This window comes from Mesocricetus auratus, unplaced genomic scaffold (assembly GCF_017639785.1).
Source record: "Mesocricetus auratus isolate SY011 unplaced genomic scaffold, BCM_Maur_2.0 Super-Scaffold_4256, whole genome shotgun sequence".
Classification (NCBI taxonomy): domain Eukaryota; kingdom Metazoa; phylum Chordata; class Mammalia; order Rodentia; family Cricetidae; genus Mesocricetus; species Mesocricetus auratus.
The window spans coordinates 101,102,192-101,121,794 of NW_024429182.1; the positions used below are offsets into that span (position 1 = coordinate 101,102,192).

Below are 19,603 nucleotides of genomic sequence, written 5' to 3' on the forward strand. Positions count from 1 at the left end.
CATATAAAGACATTAAGAGTTTTGCTCAGAGCAAAAGTAAAGTGATTTTAGAACTTGATCCATGTTTTTAGAGTCTATTTCAGTGTTCTTTCTCTGGGCCACCATTCACTGAACTCTAGATGAGGAAATATAGGCATCATCATATTAGTTTTATTTTGTTTTGCAGTGCTGAGGATCAAACCCAGGGCCTAATACATGCTAGGTGATCGCTCTACCACTCAGCTACACCACCCAGTCAATAAAAGGCAATTATTTAATTCTCAATACATTCCAAGAAGTGGGATAGTAGAAGTGAACTTCTAAAGGTCTAACCAGAGAAAATGGTTGATGAATGAGTTTGGAAAACAGAACGAGAGAGGATCCTAAAGCTAACTAGAAAACCAGATGGGTAGAGAACTAAAAAGATATAAGACCACTGGTAAGTGTGAAGGGCAAGACTGGATTGGCAGTTCCAGATCATTTGAACTCATAATCACAAGCTTGACGTACATACCATAATTAGGTAAGTAATTCTTAATTATAAGTGCAAATAAATAAAGGACTCCACTGAATAGCCTCATCAAATGGCAAACAGAAGATTCTCTGGAGTCTAATTCCTCATTTATCACTGATAGTGTCCCCCAAATCTTTCATCTACAGTTCAATGAATGGTGGCCCAGAGAAGGGAAACTACTTGTTCAAGGCTCTACAGTGAGGTCATAAATGAACTGTGGAATTAGAATTCAAATCTCTTAGTCCCGCAGCAAGCTGTATCACTATGAATGAAGTGGTATTCTCTATAGAGTATGTATCTATATAGAAGTCATAAGATCTGACCATCAGAACACTGGCTGGCTGGAGGATTGTTTTGTTCTAAGTTTATGACATTCCTCATATTTGCATAGTAAGTAAACAACTGTTAGATCAAACTTAAAGACTACTATTAATAATTCTCTAACTTCAAAAATATGTTTTCTAGTGTTTATCATCACCATAAAGCAGAGGAAGTTGAAAGAGGTGGCAGAGACAGACAGCAACATGAGATCCCAGGAAGCCATTCTGTCACTACAATTCTCTAACCCCCTCCATGGAAGAATCTGAGAAGGAACATCTCAGTGCTTAGGACAGCCAAGTCAGAACATCCTGACCTTGGCACATATGATCCTGAGGTATATATTAGTGGAAATTGATTCCATAAAATGCACAGGGGAAAGCAGAGTGGCTGTAGCTTAGTGCTATGACACTTGGTTATATATCCTTGGAGAACTCTTTGCCCCAGAGTACTCCTCTTAGAGACACAAACGCCTTGCATCAGGCCTCTAGTCAGAATTAATCATGCCTTTCTTTCCATCTTTCACAGTACTTAGTTTCACCATGAATTTTAGTTGGGAATTCACAAATCTGTCATACACAACAAGATACAAGCTTTTGAAGTCAGGATCTAGAACACCGTTTCTCCGACAAAGGCACAGTGTTCCAAGCCCTAGCAAAAAGCAGGATTTGGATAAGAAATCAATTAAACCAGAACTTTTCCTCCCTTGATCAGTAGAATGATTGAGCAGCTCCAGGTTCCAAATTCTCTCTGGCTGGAGGAAATTGTTCTCACTTTGTGAAGTTTCCTGGGCTGTGTATGTTTCTGGTTTTGAACAATAATCAGACACTGTTCTGCTCATTAGGTTAATAAGCTTTGTTCTCACCTTACCAAGTCTGTCCTTTCTCCTGTCCCTTTGTGGGGGGATTGGGTTGGCTAGGGTCTTTGTTGAAAGGTAGTCTCCTCAAAGTGTTCATTCATACTTGAAATAAAGCTGTTTTGGGGGGTAATGTGGAAAGGGAGTGCTGGGCATGGAACCTAAAGTCACTTTTTTTTGTAACCACTAGAATGAAATAGTCTTGTCATTTTTGAGAGTCATGAGCATTTACTGTAGGCATTATACTAGAAATCTCAGGCCAGTTTCAAAGGGTGGATCTTGTCCTTGATTTATGAGCTCATACCATAGAAGCAAAGAGTCATTTATATTCACAGGAGTACTTCCATCCTTCCCCCTAAGGAACTCTGGGAACCCATTAGTATTCCTGGGGGCAGGGAGATCAATCCATTCCGTGAGTATGATAAGTTCAAATTTTAGGGATGCATTTTAAACCTTGAAAACTTTCCACAAAAATATATTAAAAAGCATTAACAACAGTTAAAGCTAATCAACTTTGTAAGGGGGAGTTTTTGTTTCTTTCACAGTGACTGTCACTAAGACAGTTGTCAACTTGTGTAAACTCCAGTGTCAGACATAATTGTGGGAATTCACTGAGAATCATTAGTAGTGGATAGCTTAAACAGATCAGTTTGGATGCACGGCTAGGAGCCTAAGAGCTCTAGCTTCCCCTAGAGAACTAGGAGGCACACACAAGCATCTGAAGGAAAACACTGGCTTCAGGAGAGGCAGTGTATTGTTGGGGGAAGGAATTTGAGATTTGGAGCCTGAATTTTGGTGTACTTGCTATGAAACTGAGTAAGTCTAAATGCCCTTAATCTGTAAAGTTTGTAAAGACTGCTCAAGCTTTCTAGGAAGAAACATCAGTGGTCGCTGCACATAGGTGCTCTAAAACCCTTTCAGTATCTCACTGAAAGAGGAATCTGGTATAGAGGGAGATCTGGAATTCCTTTTACCAAACTTTCAGTGTTTGACTAGACAGGACCTGTGCCAGGGTGTGTATGCAGTCGACTGGCCTTTGTGTGGCAAGTCAAGGACTGCAGGTACAAGAGCTTAGCAGGACCCAATTTGCAGCTGCCAGCTGTTCCTTAGCTGCTGTCTCTAGTTCTGCAGCCACAGGGATCTTCTTCTGTTACTGCTCTAGTTTCCTACTCACCCCTCAAATCTTATCTTCACATTTTAGCATCCCTACTTTTTTTCACTACTGTCCAAAAGAAGAGAGCTATATTTTTAATATGACCGGGAGGGCAAAAACATTAATATCATATGTATTAGAAAGGCCTGCCATGCATCACCATCCCTGATTTCAAGTTTTATTATAGAGCTATAATCCTGAAAACAGCTTGGTAATGGCACAAAAACAGACAGGTAGACCAATGGAATCAAACGGAAAACCCTGATATTAACCATACATCTACAAACACCTGATTTTTGACAAAGAAGCTAAAATTATACAACGGAAAAAAGAAAGCATTTTCAACAAATGGTGCTGGCATAACTGGATGCTGGCATGTAGAAGACTGCAGATAGATCCATGTCTATCGCTATGCACAAAACTTAAGTCCAAATGAATCAAAGACCTCAACATAAATCTAGTCACACTGAACCTCTTAGAAGAGAAAGTTGGAAGTACCCTCGAATGAACTGGTACAGGAGACCACTTCCTGAACATAACACCAGTAGCACAGACACAGAGATTGACAATTTGCATGCCTATCCCACAATGAGGGATGCTCTCTCAGCCTGGACAATTGCGGGAGGCCTAGGCCTTGCCCTGAATGAAATGAGACTCTGGAGATCCCCCATGGAGAGCCTCACCCTCCCTGGGGAGTGGAGTGGGGATTGGGGGGGCAAGGCAGGAGGGGAGGAGGGAGAGGGAGCTGGGATTGACATGTGAAGAAAGCTTGTCTCTAGTTTAAATAAAAAATAAAAAAAGAATTAAAACCACAACTGTTCTCATATGACTAGTCAAACCTCAGCAAAGAGGCCTTTTCTTAACCAGCAGTCTAGTCACTCCTTATTACCAGGTCTTACTCATCAAAGCACTGATTGCTATCATTTCATTTCCTTGCTTTCATTTGTCTCTTTCTAATAGGTTCCCTTAGAGGTTTGGGCCCTACATGTCCTGTTCACTTCTGATGCCTCACTGTGGCGGTGATAAAAACATACCTCTGAGCTGGCATAGTGGCACATGCTTTTAATCCCAGAACACAGGCAGATCTCTTGAGCTTGAGGCTATCCTGGTCTAAATAGTGAGTCTCAGACTAGCCAGAGATAGACAGTGAGACCCCGTCTCTGAGATCTCCTGATGTGGGCAGCAGAGCTGAAGGACAATCTGACTAGCCAGCCTTCTGCACTCTTCCTTCCCATGTTCATGGAGGCTATATTGGTGAAATGTTCTTATCATACAACATGGGCCTCGTCCCTTTTCTTGCCTTTGCTCTTTTACAGATGTCAGGCCAGCATCTTACTCTTGGGTGTTACTCTTGCTTTCTTCCTGGACTCCTCACATTACTTCATCTAGTATTCTTTCAGGATATCTAAACTGTCCTAAACACTGGGTGAACAAGATAGTGCTTTATGGCCAAATGATTGTTTCTTACTTACCAATGACCAAGTTTCCCATCTAGACACCTAACTGTGCTGATAATAACATGGATCCCAGTAGGTATGAAGACATCTGTCCTGAGTCTGAAGAAACTGAAGGTGCTGTTTAAGTCAAAGAGGAAAGCTGGCTCAGATTGAAATCACAGGTAGCAAGAATTTTCTGGGATGCCTTAAAGGAGTAAAGGAAGATCAGCCCTCACTAAAGAACAGAGATAATAGCCAAGTGGCTATGGAGCATGCCTTTAATCTTAGCGCTCAGGAGGCAAGGCACATGGATCTCTGAGAGTTCAGCGCCAGCCTGGTTTACAGAGCTAGTTCCAGGACAGCCAAGACTTCACAAAGAAACCTTGTCTCAAAAAAAAAAAAAAGCCCCACAAAACAAAACAAAAAATGTAGATAGTAATGCATGTGGGCATACATGCAGACAGAGCACTTATACCTAAAAAAATTGTGTGTGTGTGTGTGTGTGTGTGTGTGTGTGTGTAAATGAAATAAAAATAGTTAATAGCACAGGTTCTAGGGTTAAATAGTTTGGGTATGAATTTCAGCTCTTTTGTTTTCTAATTGTGTGAACTAGAGAAAATTGTTTAACATCTCTGTGCCTCTGTATCCTTATTTATAAAATGGGAGTGACAGTAATAAAACCTATCTATTTAAGTATTGTAAGAATTACAATCTGGGAGATGCTTAGAACACTGCCTGTTATTTAGTAAACTCTAGCAATTGGTTATTTTCGCTATTAGTAGAAATGCACTTAAAGAGACACTTCCCTAGAATGGGGAAGGCTGTGGGTTTGATCCCAGTGACTGCTAAAACAGACACGTTGGTTACTGAACACTCCAATAACTCAAAAGTATAATGAACTTCAAGTCAAGATTGTTAGTAGTCTTCATTTGTTAAACAAACTAAATACATTCAACAAAAACCATTTCGAGTTTGAATAAAAGAGAGACAAGAGTTATTTAGTCTACTACAGATTTTAAAAGTAGCATTGTATTCAAAGGGCTGTTGTGAGCCAGGCAGTTGGTGGGCACTTATAGCCCTCGATCCTTGGAATATGCTGAGGAGGTGGTAGGATTGCTTTAGCACAGGAATTTGGAGACCAGTCCCAGACAACATTGTGAGACCCTGTCTCAAAAACAAATTGACAAAACAACTGCAAGAACAACAAAGAAACCAGAATAAAATCAAATGAACAGCAGCAACAAAAACTCACTAAGGCTGTATAGAAGATCATAGAAAAGACAGCATCAATTTACTAACCATATATACAACAGGTATTTAATATATGCTTATCTATACTCTATTTTAAGGGGATTCTTAGACTTCATAATAATCTTATAAAGAATTATTATTTTTTATTTTACTGATGAAGATCAAAATTGAGGCACAGAAGGAAACCAACTTAACTGACATATTGAAACTGAACCTACCAACATGATTCTATGATACTGTGTATGAAGTGAGTTTTTTGAGGGCTGAGGATATATCTCAGAAGTAGTCTAGCATATAACAATCTCTTGGGTCTGATACCCAGAACCATAAAAATCAGTTGGCCTTCTATACTAGTGCATACGTATGTGTATATGCAGTGCCTTTTGCTTTTGAGACAGGGTTCTCCAATGTAGCTCAGGCTGGCCTAAAACTAGGATCATCATGTGCCACCATGTCTAGCTTATATATGAACAAATTTGTTCCCCTTTGGATGTGCTGTCATTTGAAGAGTCTGAACTAAGCACGCTCTGAGGACTGCTCAGGATCTTATATTCTAGAAATCTCACATCCTATCCTGTTTATTCCCTTTTGTCTTGGCTGGTTGTTCTGGATAATGGGATTCACCTGCCATGAAGAATGATATTCATTGTCCTCATCCTGAAAAGTGATGAATAAGAAAACAGTTTACATAAATGGTGCATATATTAAGTAAAATTAAGGTTTTCTTTTTTAATTTTACTTTTATGCCACTGTCTCAATATTTAGAATTTCAGTTATTTTGGTCTAACTCCTATGAATAATGTTAGACTTTCCTTTTAAAATGTGTACATGGGTGTTTTTTGCATGTCTGCATATGCACTACATGTATGCCTGTTGCCTATGGAGGTCAAATGCCTGGAACTGGAGTTACACACAGTTGTGAACTACCATGTGGGTGTTGGGAACTGAACCCAGGTCCTCTGGAAGAATTTTTGACTGCTGAACCACATTTCCAGCCCTAAAGTTAGAATTTTTAAGGCTCCTTTCCTATTCCAACAGTGCATTTCTCAAAACAACATTTGGAAATGAGAGTTTTAAAACAAAGTAGGTTATACAACAATTTTCAAAGTTATAGCCAAACACTGTAGCTAAATAATTTAAATTAACTGTATCAAAATATTTATTGGTGGCCACATAGGGCTTGATATTGAAGCTAAATTGAGAAACATAATTTTAAAAATTAAAATTTCATATTTTATATTAACCTACTTTTAAAAAAGATATACTTTGGCACAGAGTTAGCCAATGTTTAATTAATAGTATATAATCTTGCTAACAAGGAGGAAAAGCCATCAAGAAGAGTCCAATCCAAGTGTGGGCTACAATCCCAGCACTTGAATAGCTGAGGCAGTCAATCTGAGCATAAGACCAGCCTCGGGTTTACAAAGGAAGTTTGGCTGAGTTTGACAATAAAAAAGCAGGTACTCCATATTATAGGCTGAACAAATGAACAGAACAGAAACTGAGGCATCACTTAAAACTGTGGGTTGCAGAGTTCAAGAGGAAGAGGAAACATGTTCAGGGGAAGCAGAAGCAGTTTTTCTTCAGAAATTCAGGTGGAAAGACCCAGACATCTTCCAGTGGGCAGTGAGGCTTTGGGCAATGACTTAATGTCTGGGAAGGCTCTGATCTATGAGAAGAACTAAATTAAGAACAGGATAGGCCCATCCCAGGTGAGACTGAAGACTGCAAACAGGTTAACAGGGCAAGGAAAATAAGGCAGAAATCTCAGGGCTAGTTCTAACTAGAACAGAGGAATAGAACCAGAACTCAGTCAAGCATGGATACTCTCTCTCTCTCTCTCTCTCTCTCTCTCTCTCTCTCTCTCTCTCTCTCTGTGTGTGTGTGTGTGTGTGTGTGTGTGTGTGTGTGTGTGTGTGTGTGTGTGTGTGTGTGTGTGCATGATTGCAGAAGCAGAGGTGGGGACCGGGTTATTCTTGACACTTAGCAGCACCTCTAAGGCACTGTTTCCAAATGCTTCCATTCTACTGATGAGTTATAGCACAGCCTCTGTTCATCTTCGTGCTTTTAGAAATGGCCATTTAAAAGTAATAGCCAGAACCTGGAAACAACCTAGATGCCCCTCAACCAAAGAACGAATAAAGAAAACGTGGTACATTTACACAATTGCAAAAACAATGACATCTTGAAATTTGCAGGCAAATGGATGGAACTAGGAAAAAAACATCCTAGTGAGTGAGGTAACCCAGACCTGAAAAGACAAACATGGTACGTACTCACTCATAAGTAGATATTGGACATAAAACAAAGGATAACCAGTCTATAGTCCACAACCCCAGAGAAGCTAGGTAACAAGGAGGACCCTAAGAGAGACATTCATGAATCCCCCTGGGAAGGGTAAATAGACAAGATCTCCTGAGTAAATGGGACAGGGGCAGAGAGCAGGTAGGAAGGGAGAGGAGAATGGAGGAAGAAAATATGGGATGCTTGAGTTGGGGAAAGGACAGAGGGAGAGCAAGGAAAGAATTATCCTGATAGAGGGAGCCATTATGGGGTGAGCGAGTAACCTGGCACTAGGGAAATTCCCAGGAATCCACAAGGATGACCCCACCTAAGACTCCAAGAAATAGTGGAGAGGATACCTAAACTGGCCTTCCCCTCTAATAAGATTGATGATTACCTTAATTGTCATCATAGAACCTTCATCCAATAACTAATGGAAGCAGATGCAGAGATCCACAGCTAGGCACTGAGTCCAGTCGAAGAGAGGAAGGGTCAAGACCATGATGGTGAAAGCCTCAGAAACAGCTGATGTGAGGTGGTGGGAGCTCACTGACTCCAGACTGACAGCTGGGGAACCGGTGTAGGACCGAACTAGATCCTCTGAATGCGGGTGACTGTTTATGGGGCCACTGGCAGTGGGACCAGGATTTATCTATAGTGCATGAACTGGCTTTTTAGAGCCCATTCCCTATAAAGGGATACATTGTTCAGCCTAGATACAGTGGGGAGGGCCTTGGTCCTGCCTCAATGTTTTGTGCCAGACTTTGTTGACTCCCCATGGGAGGCCTCACCCTTTCTGAGAGGTGGATAGGGGTTACAGTGGGGGGAGGCTGAGGGGAGTGAGAGGAGGGGAGAGAGGGAGAACTGAGATTGATATGTAAAATAAAAAATATTATTTTAATGAAAATAAAAATGGGGCTGCCATCTTCTTTCTTTATCTGGATTTGTTTTCTTAATATTTTCTTTTTCTACTTTTGTTTTTACATTCTGACTGCAGTCTCACTTTCTTCCTCCTCTCCTCCCAGTCCCCCCCCCCATCCACTTCGCCTCCATTTCTCTTCAAAAAAGGGTAGGCCTCTCATGGATATCAATCAGCCATGGTATATCAAGTTGGGGATACCACTTTTTCTTTTTTTTTTGGAGACAGGGTTTCTCTGTGTAACAGGTCTGGGTGTTCCTGGAACTCACTCTGGAGACTAGGCTGACCTCAAATTCTCAAATTCACAGAGAACCACCTGCCTCTGCCGAGTGCTGGGAATATAGGTGTGTACCAACACTGCCTAGTTGGGGCTTCCACTTTTTTTTTTTTTTTTTTTTTTTTTTTTTGGTTTTTACGAGACAGGGTTTCTCTGTATTGTTTTGGAGGCTATCGGTCCAGCCCGGCCTCGAACTCACAGAGATCCGCCTGCCTCTGCCTCCAGAGTGCTGGGATTAAAGGTGTGCGCCACCACCCGGCTGGGGCTTCCACTTTTTAATGGTGTCAACTATGGGGAAATCATCTAGTAGGATTATGATTTTATGAACACAAAAGAACATGTTATACACACATACATATACAAAGAGGCTCTGAATAAAGTTCTAAAATCTAGTCACACTTAGTTTTATAAAATCAACTATATCTTCCTCATGCTTTTCAATTTGTTGATAAAAATTTTTCTTAACTTAGTACTGGTGTAAAGGTCTGTGTTTTGAGAAATCTACCATAGCCAGTATTTTCACACTGTGTTTTAGCCTTTGCAGGAAAGCATGGGAGAAGAGCATTTAGGTCCTGATCAACTTTTGGCCTTTGACCCTTTCCCCTGAAATATTCAAAGTGATTCTTCCTTTTCAGGTGTTGTGTTCCATGTAGGATTTTGATTAAAAGCAATTCTTAAAATAGTGTTTAAAATGACTTCTAGTTTACTGTTGAAGAATATGAGATGTACACACAGAGTCAGTAACAAAATGGAAATCTAAAATTGAGACTTTGACTCCCAGTTTAGATCCTGGACTAATGACCATATCTATGGGCTTTGTGGCATTCAGAATCCTAAGAATAATTATCTATAACTGGATGTTTAATCAGACTCAAGATTTTCAAGGATCCAATATATCAACTTAAAACCAATGCTACTTACCACTAAATATAAAAATCTAGTTCAACCTCTGGTCCAAAATTAAAGTTAGACAGAACTTTGGAATGTATTGGCAATTCAACAACCTTCACTATGGAGAATCAGCGAGGAAAAGGAGGTGTGGGAGCAGGGAATCTCAACGCTGTAGTTGGGAGCTATCCAAAGCTGCTGGGGCTGAGAATCTGCGACCAGACTGCTCCTACCTCTCAGTCTGTGGGTTTTGGCAGGTAACACTAGACTTAATCTATGCTGGCTGAGAAGGGGAGTGAAGGGGGAGTGTCTTGAATAAATAGACAGAGCAGGAAGAAGGATCAAGGCTTAGAATGGAAAAAGGGGTCATGTTTTTCCCTGTCACCTTTTTCTCCTCCAGACTCTGGACTTCCCTGAAGGTCAGGGCTGGGGCCTGTTCCAGGACAATGCAGTAAGTTCTATGGAGATTTATGGAGTTTATGATCAACTCAAGACCTGTTCTTTGGGTGACTAGACCTAGCTGTAAACAAAAAAATAAGCAAAAAGCTTACAAAGGAACCATGATACTTAAGAACTACTTAGAACAACACTTTCTAAAAAGACACAGGGATTTTAGTTCTGGCTGGAAACTGGTCTGGATGTTTATTTTCCTCATTGTCTCAGTGGAAAAAAAGGGTGGGTAACTCAGACAGCAGCCTCCTCCTCTGGGCTGGGGCCTGGGTCAGTCTCCACCCTGTTCTTTGCTTTGCTCCTCAACAGCTGGTTCCAGTCTGGGGAGATGCTGCTTCTCACCTCCCACACTGGCTCTCAGCTTCCAAGAAGGGTCCCAAGAGAAGCTAGGAGTCTAAGCTCAGAGAAACACCACCAAAACGTGGGGGAGGGAATAGGGAAGAAAAGGCCTCCCAGGGATAAGGAAGGAAAGATTTCTTCTTTCCCCACCCAATTTAACTCTCAACTCTCCCACCCACTTTCAGCATGGGGTGCCAGGGGTGGGGGCTGGGGGGCAACGTTGTCCAAAGGCATTTGTGTGAGTAGCAGCTCTCCCACAGCTCTCTCTGCTGTTTAGCAGGAACAGGGGGCTAGAGAGGAATGAGCTATTTGATGGCCCCTCAGTTTGAAGACATTCTTCTACAGGATGCTGAACATTTTCCCAAAGCATTCCTGTGAATGTTGTGTGACCCCAGATGGAATCTAAGACTTGAAATATTCTGCTGGGTAGTTGGGAAACTCAAGAATTACTAGAGGTTTAAATATTTATAAAACATTTTGGGGGACAGCCTCATCAATTTTGTAGTAGAGAAAAGGTGGGGGAAGAGATAAAAAGCAGCTAGAACTCTGGGGATTTCATTCCACAGAATTAGGCTAACTACTGCCACAAAACTTTTGCCATGGAGTATAGAAGGGAAAAGCTAATTCTGTGGAGAGGATATGGAAGAGGCTTTGGCCTTATTTCAAAATCTTTACCAGTTACAAAATGGGGCTTTGGTGAGCTAAACTCCGAGCTCAAATTCATTCATAGTGGCTTGCTGGCTACTCTGTGACAGAGCATGTTAGTCTGCTAATTTAGCTGTCAGAGACCACTGTTAATGTATAATAACGCTGCACTTGCAAAGTAATCTGCTCCCAGTGACTTATAAATGTCCCACTGCTCCTCCTTCTGGCTGCTTATTTTGTGACTTAGAAGCAGCTATCCCAGACCTGTCTGTGAAGGGTTTAGACATGAGACAGAAGGAGTTAGCAAACATAGCCTGAGGATGCATAAAAGCTCTGGAGCACCTCTGCTTTCAGACCAGGCCACTCAGTGTTCCAAAAGCTCCCTGTCCCACCTTGTGCAATAGGAATAATGCCAGTTGCCCATGTCTATCTCACTTTGCTTCAAATGAGACTACAGAAGGGTTTGATGACAGGAATGCTCTCTAAAATTGGTAGATATTTAAGTCACACTCTGTTTATCTTGTCCTATAGATATAAAAAGCATCTTTACTTTATCATCATCACCCTCACTATATGGACAGCAGAGCTTGGCAGCAACCGTTCCTACATTTGATTTGGCAGCCACTGTTCCTACACGGTTTCCCGATGTTTCCTCTGTGATCTGGCGTAACCTTCCCAACAACCCTGTGATACATCATTTCCATGTTCCAGATGATAAAACCTTAAGAGGTAAAGTTATATATTTGATGTCAAATAGCAAATAAATAGAAGCCCTGGGTTCCAGCACAGCTGACTTGCCAGATTGAATAGTGACCCTGTGGGTCCTGGACAGCAATTGAGAAGTGAAGGAGGGAGGGGACACAGGAAGGCATTCCTCAGCTTTCAGGATTCAAAGGGGTGAGGCCTTTCTTTCCTAACATTGGCTGACTCCTCAGCACATGAATAATTCATCAAAGCTTTCTGCTTAAAGTTGATTCTTTTTGTATGTGGTACATCTGGTCGGGGACAGTTGCCCATGACTGGCCATCAATGTGAGGACCCAGACTAGTTTACTGGTAAACAAAGCTCAGAGTAGTTATCTACTTCTTTATGCTAAGTTTTGCAGGTAATTTTGATTCCTAGAGGGAAGGAGGAAAGGAAGGAAGAAGGGAGGGGTTCAATTATGTATATACACACAAAACAAAAATGGCCCCTACTTACACTATATGAAATCTTTTTGGCATTTGTTCTTCTCTTTTTGGAGTATTAGCCTGGGCTTTCTTTTGTAAGAAGCTCTTTGTCAGGCTGATGTCTTCTCCAACCTATGTCAATATTCAGACTCTGGTCTGGCATTATGTCTCAGGTTTTATCTAGATGTTTTTGGCTGGGAAATGTGAGGAATTGCAGGGTAGCAGTAGAAATAAGGATCTGGGGGTGGTAAGAAAGTTGAAGAGAAAAAAAAAGACACTCCATCTGCTACAGAAGCTCTTCCAGCTGAAGGTAAAAAGCAGAAGTGTTCAATGGACCCATCACACCCCTTAAGGGGAAGAGGGGCAGATGAAAGAAAAGGAGTGTCTGCTTGAAGAAGGCTCCCATGTGGAGGAATCCACAAGGTCAGGCAGCAAGCAGGTGACCCAGACATGGAGAACAGTGTGCACAGTCCTGGGGAACATGCAGATGGAGTGCTGCCAGAGACCTGTGGTTTGCCTGATGAACCCACAAAGAAGCAGAAGCACTGGCAAGAATAGAAAGAGAGAGACTAAGACTTGGGTCAAGCAACTCTTGCTCACAGTGTTCCAGAGGAGAGATCTGAACCAGACATTCTCATCACAGCCTACAGACACCCCAATGGAATCTGGTCACTGGACTGAAGCCCTAGAGGTCATTATAGAGAGTATTCTAGCCTACAGATGGGAACAATTTGAGGTGATAAGGAGTGACACCTGAGCCTGCTGTGGGACCCCCCATGTGGAGGGGTCAGCAGTGCCTACAGTCTCTTATACAATGCCATCTGGGGAAACACTGTTTAGTTCTGCCAGATAATCCTATTCTAGGATTCAGGGACAAAGTAACAATATCATTTATAGTGTGGAGTCAACCCTAGCACAATCTTGAATCCTGGATGTGTCATTTTCTAGCTGTATGACCATGGCTTGAAATTATTGCTACCTAAAAGGATTACTGCTATTTTTATTAGGGATTTATTTAAAGTCTCTATACTCAGAGCGTATATGGCAGCTATTATTTCTTTTTCATGGCTGCTGAAGGTTAGGTTGAGGCAGTTCAGGGTGCTCTATACCTATAGGTATTGATTCTAGGACACAGGTTCCATCAGGAGAGCTGAGCCATAAGAAAGAAGTTTTAGAGGCTGATGCTAGTTGGGCATCTCACTGCAATGAGCCCAGGTCAGGACAGACAGAAAGAATCTGTAAGTACTGCTGTTTGAAAGTGCTACACAGGAAGGATCAATTACTCATTGTCCTTATTTGAAAATGCAGCTAGGTGTGGTGATGCACAACTGTAATCCTACCACTTAGAAGGTGGAGGCAGGAAGGGCTGTGAGTTCAAAGCCAGCCTGGTCTATACAGCAAGAGCACAAGAGAGAAAGACAGGGAAAGAAGGAAGGAAGGAAATAGGAAGGCAGAAATAGAGGGAGGAAAAATGAAAGAAAGTAAGGGAGAAAGAGAGGTAGGCTGGGAGGGACAGATGAAAGAAGGAAGATAATAGAAATAAAGTGATTTAATAATACAGGTCTGAGCAAAAATGGATACTCAGATATAACTTCCTGCTTCCCTTCAGGCCCCAGCTCTCATCTATGGGCACTTCCTGGTCAGAAGATAACTTCCTGCTTCCCCTGAGACCCCAGCTCTCATCTATGGCACTTCCTGGGTTTTACAGATAAATTTACTTAACTACTGAAGGGTTGGTGAATTGGCTTAGCAGGTGAAAGTGGTTGTCATGCAAGCCCAATGATGTGAGTTAGATTCCAGAATCCACACAGAGTTGGAAAGAGAGAACCAACTTCACAAAATTGGCAGGTGTCCTCCCCAACAACAATAATAAACTAAAGAAAGCTACTTAATAAAAACATAACTCACTATGTAACTTGATCTTACAGCATACTAGAGTCTCCTGTGAGAAGGAAGAGAAGCCTATTGTTTTTCATCTCAAAAAGAACCTCAACTCTATCAGAGAAAACTATGATTCTGCTCTGGTAATGAAACCACTAGACAACCAGTAAAATAATCTACCTTAAAAAAGAAGCTAATTGGAAATGTGGCAGCACATGTCTACCATCCAAGCACTTGGGAGGCTGAGGCCAGCTAGGCTGACAGAGTAAGTAGTTGTATCATGATGATGATGATGATGATGATGATGATGATGATGATGATAAGAAGCTAAAGTTGAGCAAGGTGACACCTGCCTAATCCTAACACTTGGGAGTTGAGGCAGGAAGATCTGAGAGTTGCAGGCTAGCTTGGGCTGTATAGTGACATCAAGGGTAATTTAAGCCACATCTTGAGATGCTGTTTCAAACAAAACAAAACTCAAGGTTAATGGAATATATCTTTTATTTTACTTTTCATTTTTATTCTCCTTTTGAGACCATCTTGCTTTAACTCAAGAAGACTGAGTTAAAGGCCCAGTCTGGCTTTTAACTCAGTCTTCCTGCCTCCACCTCCCAGGTGCTAGGATTACAGTCTTATACCCTTATGTCTGGTGTTAAGGGAATTTATTATTATTAATAAACAAATGTTTAAAAAGTTAGACAAAGCTGTTGACAAAATAGTCACTTATCTGCCACCCTCTAAACATTGCCCATTCTTGTCCCTTACTTACTGATAAAATTGGGGTAATTAATAGTTTCATATACTTATCATTCCTTTATGTTTGGAGCCTTTAAATATCCTTCTAGTTATTTGTAAAATACTTAATATGTAATCATGAATTAAAATCACTCCAAAGAACTATAAAACCAGAACTTATAATTTCCACCCGGGTGTTTCATGTATGGATGTCAAAGGCAAATTCAGGTGTTTTTTTTTAACCTTCTGTCTGACACAGAGACCTCACTGGCCTGATACTTTGCCAACTAGGCTAGACTACCTGACCAACAAGCTCCAATGATCCTCCTGTCTGCACCTCTTATCTAGGCATTTCTAGAATTATATGCATGCTCCATCACACATGGCTTTTTTATATGGGTTCTGGGGATCTAGACATGGGTTTTTACACTTTCAAAGCAAACATTTTACCAACTGAGATATCTTCCTAGCCCAGATATCCATAACATTTTCACACACTGATAAAACATAATAAATCACTAATAATAATCTCATTGAGAAAGAAATTATAAAATCTCATTTATGATCACTACAAATCCTACAAAATAGCACCAAGGACTCTAAAAATAAAAACAAAACATATTAAATGAAAATTTAAAGAATACCAATAAAGAAATTTAAGAGGACACAGAAAAATACAAGTACTTCCATGTTCAAAGTTTGGAAGAATTAATAGTTAAAATATTGATACTACCTAAAGCAATTTATAGATCAAATGAGATTCATATCAAAATACAAATGGCATTCTTTACAGACCTAGAAAAAGAATCTTAAATAGTTAAAGCTATCTTGAAAAAAAAAAGAATGAATGGAGACATTACAATACCAGATTTGGCCAAGAGACACTTAAGAAAGTGCTCAACATCCTTAGCCATCAGGGAAATGCAAATCAAAACAACTCTGAGACACCATCTTACTCCTGTCAGAATGGCTAGAATCAAAAACACCGAAGACAATTTATGCTGGAGAGGATGTGGAGAGAGAGGAACACTCCTCCACTGCTGGTGGGAATGCCGACTCATACAGCCTCTTTGGAAATCAGTATGGAGATTCCTCAGGAAAATGGGAATTAATCTACCACTAGACCCAGCAATTCCACTCTTAGGCATTTATCCAAATGAGGCAGGTTCATACAACAAGGGCATCTGCTCCACTATGTTCATAGCAGCATTGTTTGTAATAGCCAGAACCTGGAAGCAACCTAGATGCCCCTCAACTGAAGAGTGGATAGAGAAAATGTGGTACATTACACAATGGAGTATTACTCAGCAGAAAAAAACAATGGAATCTTGAAATTCGCAGGGAAATGGATAGCACTGGAAGAAACCATCCTGAGTGAGGTAACCCAGTCGCAAAAAGACAAACATGGTATGTACTCACTCATATATGGATTTTAAATATGGATCAGGATAGTGCCAGTCTGCACTTCCACAGATAGAGAGTCTGGGAAACAGGAAAGAACCTAAAAGATATGCATATATGCATAGTACCCAAGAGAAGAGGATGGAGACAAGATCCTCTGAATGGATGGGGAACACGGCGAGGGGGGTAGTGGGACCTGGGAAGAATAGAGGGGGTAAAGAGGAAGGGAGTTGGTCATGGGGGAACAGGAAGTTGAGGGGGTGGGGGTAAAATAGGGGGAAGAGGGAATCATAGGATCGAAGACAGATCAGGCACCAGAGTGACCTCGAGTGATCTAAAGGTATAACATCAATTGGCAAGCTAAGCAATAGTGGAAGGACCACCTCGAATGCCCATTCCTGATAATGAACTTGATGTCTATAACCATCCGGGAGCCTTCATCCTGTGACTGATGGAAGCAGAGGCAAACACACAACTAAGCACTGAACTGAACCCAAGGAACCCAGTGACAGAGAGAGAGGAGTGATGAGCAAATTGGCAAAGAATGGGCTGGCAAAACCAGCAGAGACAGCTGATCTGAACAGGGGAGTGCTCTTGGACCCCAGACCGACAGTGGGGAGGCCAGAATGGGACTGATCTGGACCCCCCAAATGTGAGTGTCAGTGAGAAGGCCTGGGCAACCTATGGGGCCCTGAGCTGTGGATCAGTGTCTATCCCTGGTATACAATCTGTCTTCATGTGCCTATAGCACAAAGAGAGATGCTCTCTCAGCCTGGACTCTTAGGGGAGTGCCTTGACCCTACCAAGAGTAAAATGATAGACTCTAGATATCCCCTATGTGGAAGGATTTGGCAATAGGGTGGGAGGGAGGGTGGAAGGGGAGTGCGGGAGGAGGGGAGGGAGAGGGAACTGGGATTGACATGTAAAACAAGCTATTTAAAATTAAAATAAAAAATGATAAAAAAAAACAATACCAGATTTCAAGTCACACTACAGAGCCATAGTTACAAAAACAACATGGTACTGGCATAAAAGCAGATGCACATGCCAATGGAATAGACTAGAGATCCCAGAACCAAACCCATGTCTTCATCCAACTAATTGGTAGCAATGGCACCAACAACGTATACTAGTCAGTCTCCTCAGTAACTGGTACTGGATGTTCACAGACAGAAGACTGTGACTTGACTTTTACTTCAAATGTAATGTAACTAAAGGCTTCTGTATAGCAGTGGGAACCGTGAGCAGAATGAACCTAGGAATGAAAAAAAAACAGGGCCAGGGAGATGGCTAACTCAGTAAAGTGTTTGTTTCACAAGTATGAATATGAGGACCTGAGTTTGGGTTGACTGTATACATTTAAAAAGCTGGGTGCAGTGGTACGTGTCTATTGTCTCAGCACTGTATGGGTGTTTTGTCTGTCTGTATGTCTGTGTCCAATGCAATGCCTGTGGAGACCAGAGAAGGTCTTGAGTTAGAATGCTGGTTAATGGCCATGTGGGTGCTTGAAATGAAATCCAAGTTCTCTGAAAGAGAAACCAGCGCTATTAGCTGCTGAGCTATCTCTCCAGTCCTGAAAAATCATATTATTTTGTTTATCTAAAATAACATAAAATATATGTGTTCATATGTGTATATGTTAAATGAAGTTTTTCCATGTAGAGTGATACTGATTTCCCCTAAGAATCATAGCCTATTTAACAAAGACCTCAGTACCAAGCCTAAGAAACCTTGTTTTGAGTTGTTTGTCAGGGGAATGCAAGAAACTCCTAAAACAATATAGGCTATTGCCACTGCCCTGGGTTATCTCCTAGAATTTTTAAAAAAAAATCCTTTATTTATTAAGACTCCACATACTTTATACACAGGATTTAGAAGAATTGAGCCAGACAAGACCTGGCAGTCTGCTGCCCAAGGACTAGGTTTTATAGTATCAGAAGGTGCTATGCAAGCTGCCAAGTGGAAAAATAATCATTAGTTGTGGCAGTTTGAATGTAATTGACCCCCATAAGTTCATAGGCATTATTTGGAGGTGTGGCTTTGTTGGAATAGGTATGGCCTTGTTGTAGGAAGTGTGTTACTGTGGTGGAAGGCTTCGAGGTTACTTATACTCAAGATGGTGACCACTGTCTGAGACCATCTCCTGTTGCCTTCTGATCAAGATGTAGCCAGCACCATGTCTGCTTGCATGCTGCCATACTCGCTGCCATGGACTAAACCTCTGAAACTTCAATTAAATCTTTTCCTTTATAAGAGTTGCCATGGTTTGTATATAGAGGGATACTGATTTTTTTTAGTTAATCATATGCAAATGATAAATGAGCTGAGAAAGAAATAAGGGAATCAACACTCTTTACAATAGCTTCAAATAATATAAAGTATCTTGGTGTAACTCTAACCAAGTAAGCAAAAGACCTGTATGACAAAAACTTCAAGCCTTTGAAGAAAAAAATTGAAGAAGATATCAGAAGATGGAATCATCTCCCATGTTCATGGAAAGACAGTATTAACATTATAAAAATGGCCATTTTACCAAAAGCAATCTACAGATTCAATAAATACCCACTAAAATCCCAACACAATTCTTCACAGACCTTGAAAGAATAATATTCAACTTCATATGGAAAAACAAAAAAAAACTCAGGATAGTTAAAACAATCCTGTACAATAAAAGAACTTCTGGAGGTATTCCATCCCTGATCTCAACCTTTACTACAGAGCTATAGTAATAAAACCCATATAGCATTGGCATAAAAACAGACAGGTGGGTGAATGGAATCAAATCAAAGACCCAGATGCAAATCCACACACCTATGGACACCTGATTTTAGACAAAGAAGCCAAACAAATGGTGCTAGTCTAACTGGATGTTGGCATATAGAAGAACCTGATAGAAGAGAAAGTGGGAAATAATCTTGAACACAATAGCACAGGAGACAACTTCCTGAACAGAACACCAATAGCACAGACACTAAGATTGACAATTAATAAGTGGGACCTCATGAAATTGAAAAGTTTATATAAGGCAAAGGATACTGTCAATAGGACAAAATGGCAGCCTACAGAATGGCAAAAGAGCTTCATCAACTCCACATTTGACAGAGGACTA

General features: G+C 41.0%; 1 protein-coding gene and 1 long non-coding RNA gene across 2 annotated transcripts in view; one reads left to right on the top strand and one right to left on the bottom strand.

Annotated features, from left to right (window-relative positions):
• Gab2 (GRB2 associated binding protein 2) overlaps positions 1 to 19,603 on the bottom strand; it is a 164,989-nt gene that overhangs the window by 40,175 nt on the left and 105,211 nt on the right. The window lies entirely within an intron of this gene.
• Positions 745 to 1,744, top strand: LOC121132883. Its single transcript, XR_005869589.1, has 3 exons — positions 745 to 883; positions 959 to 1,148; positions 1,340 to 1,744. It is a non-coding gene; the product is annotated as an uncharacterized LOC121132883 (long non-coding RNA).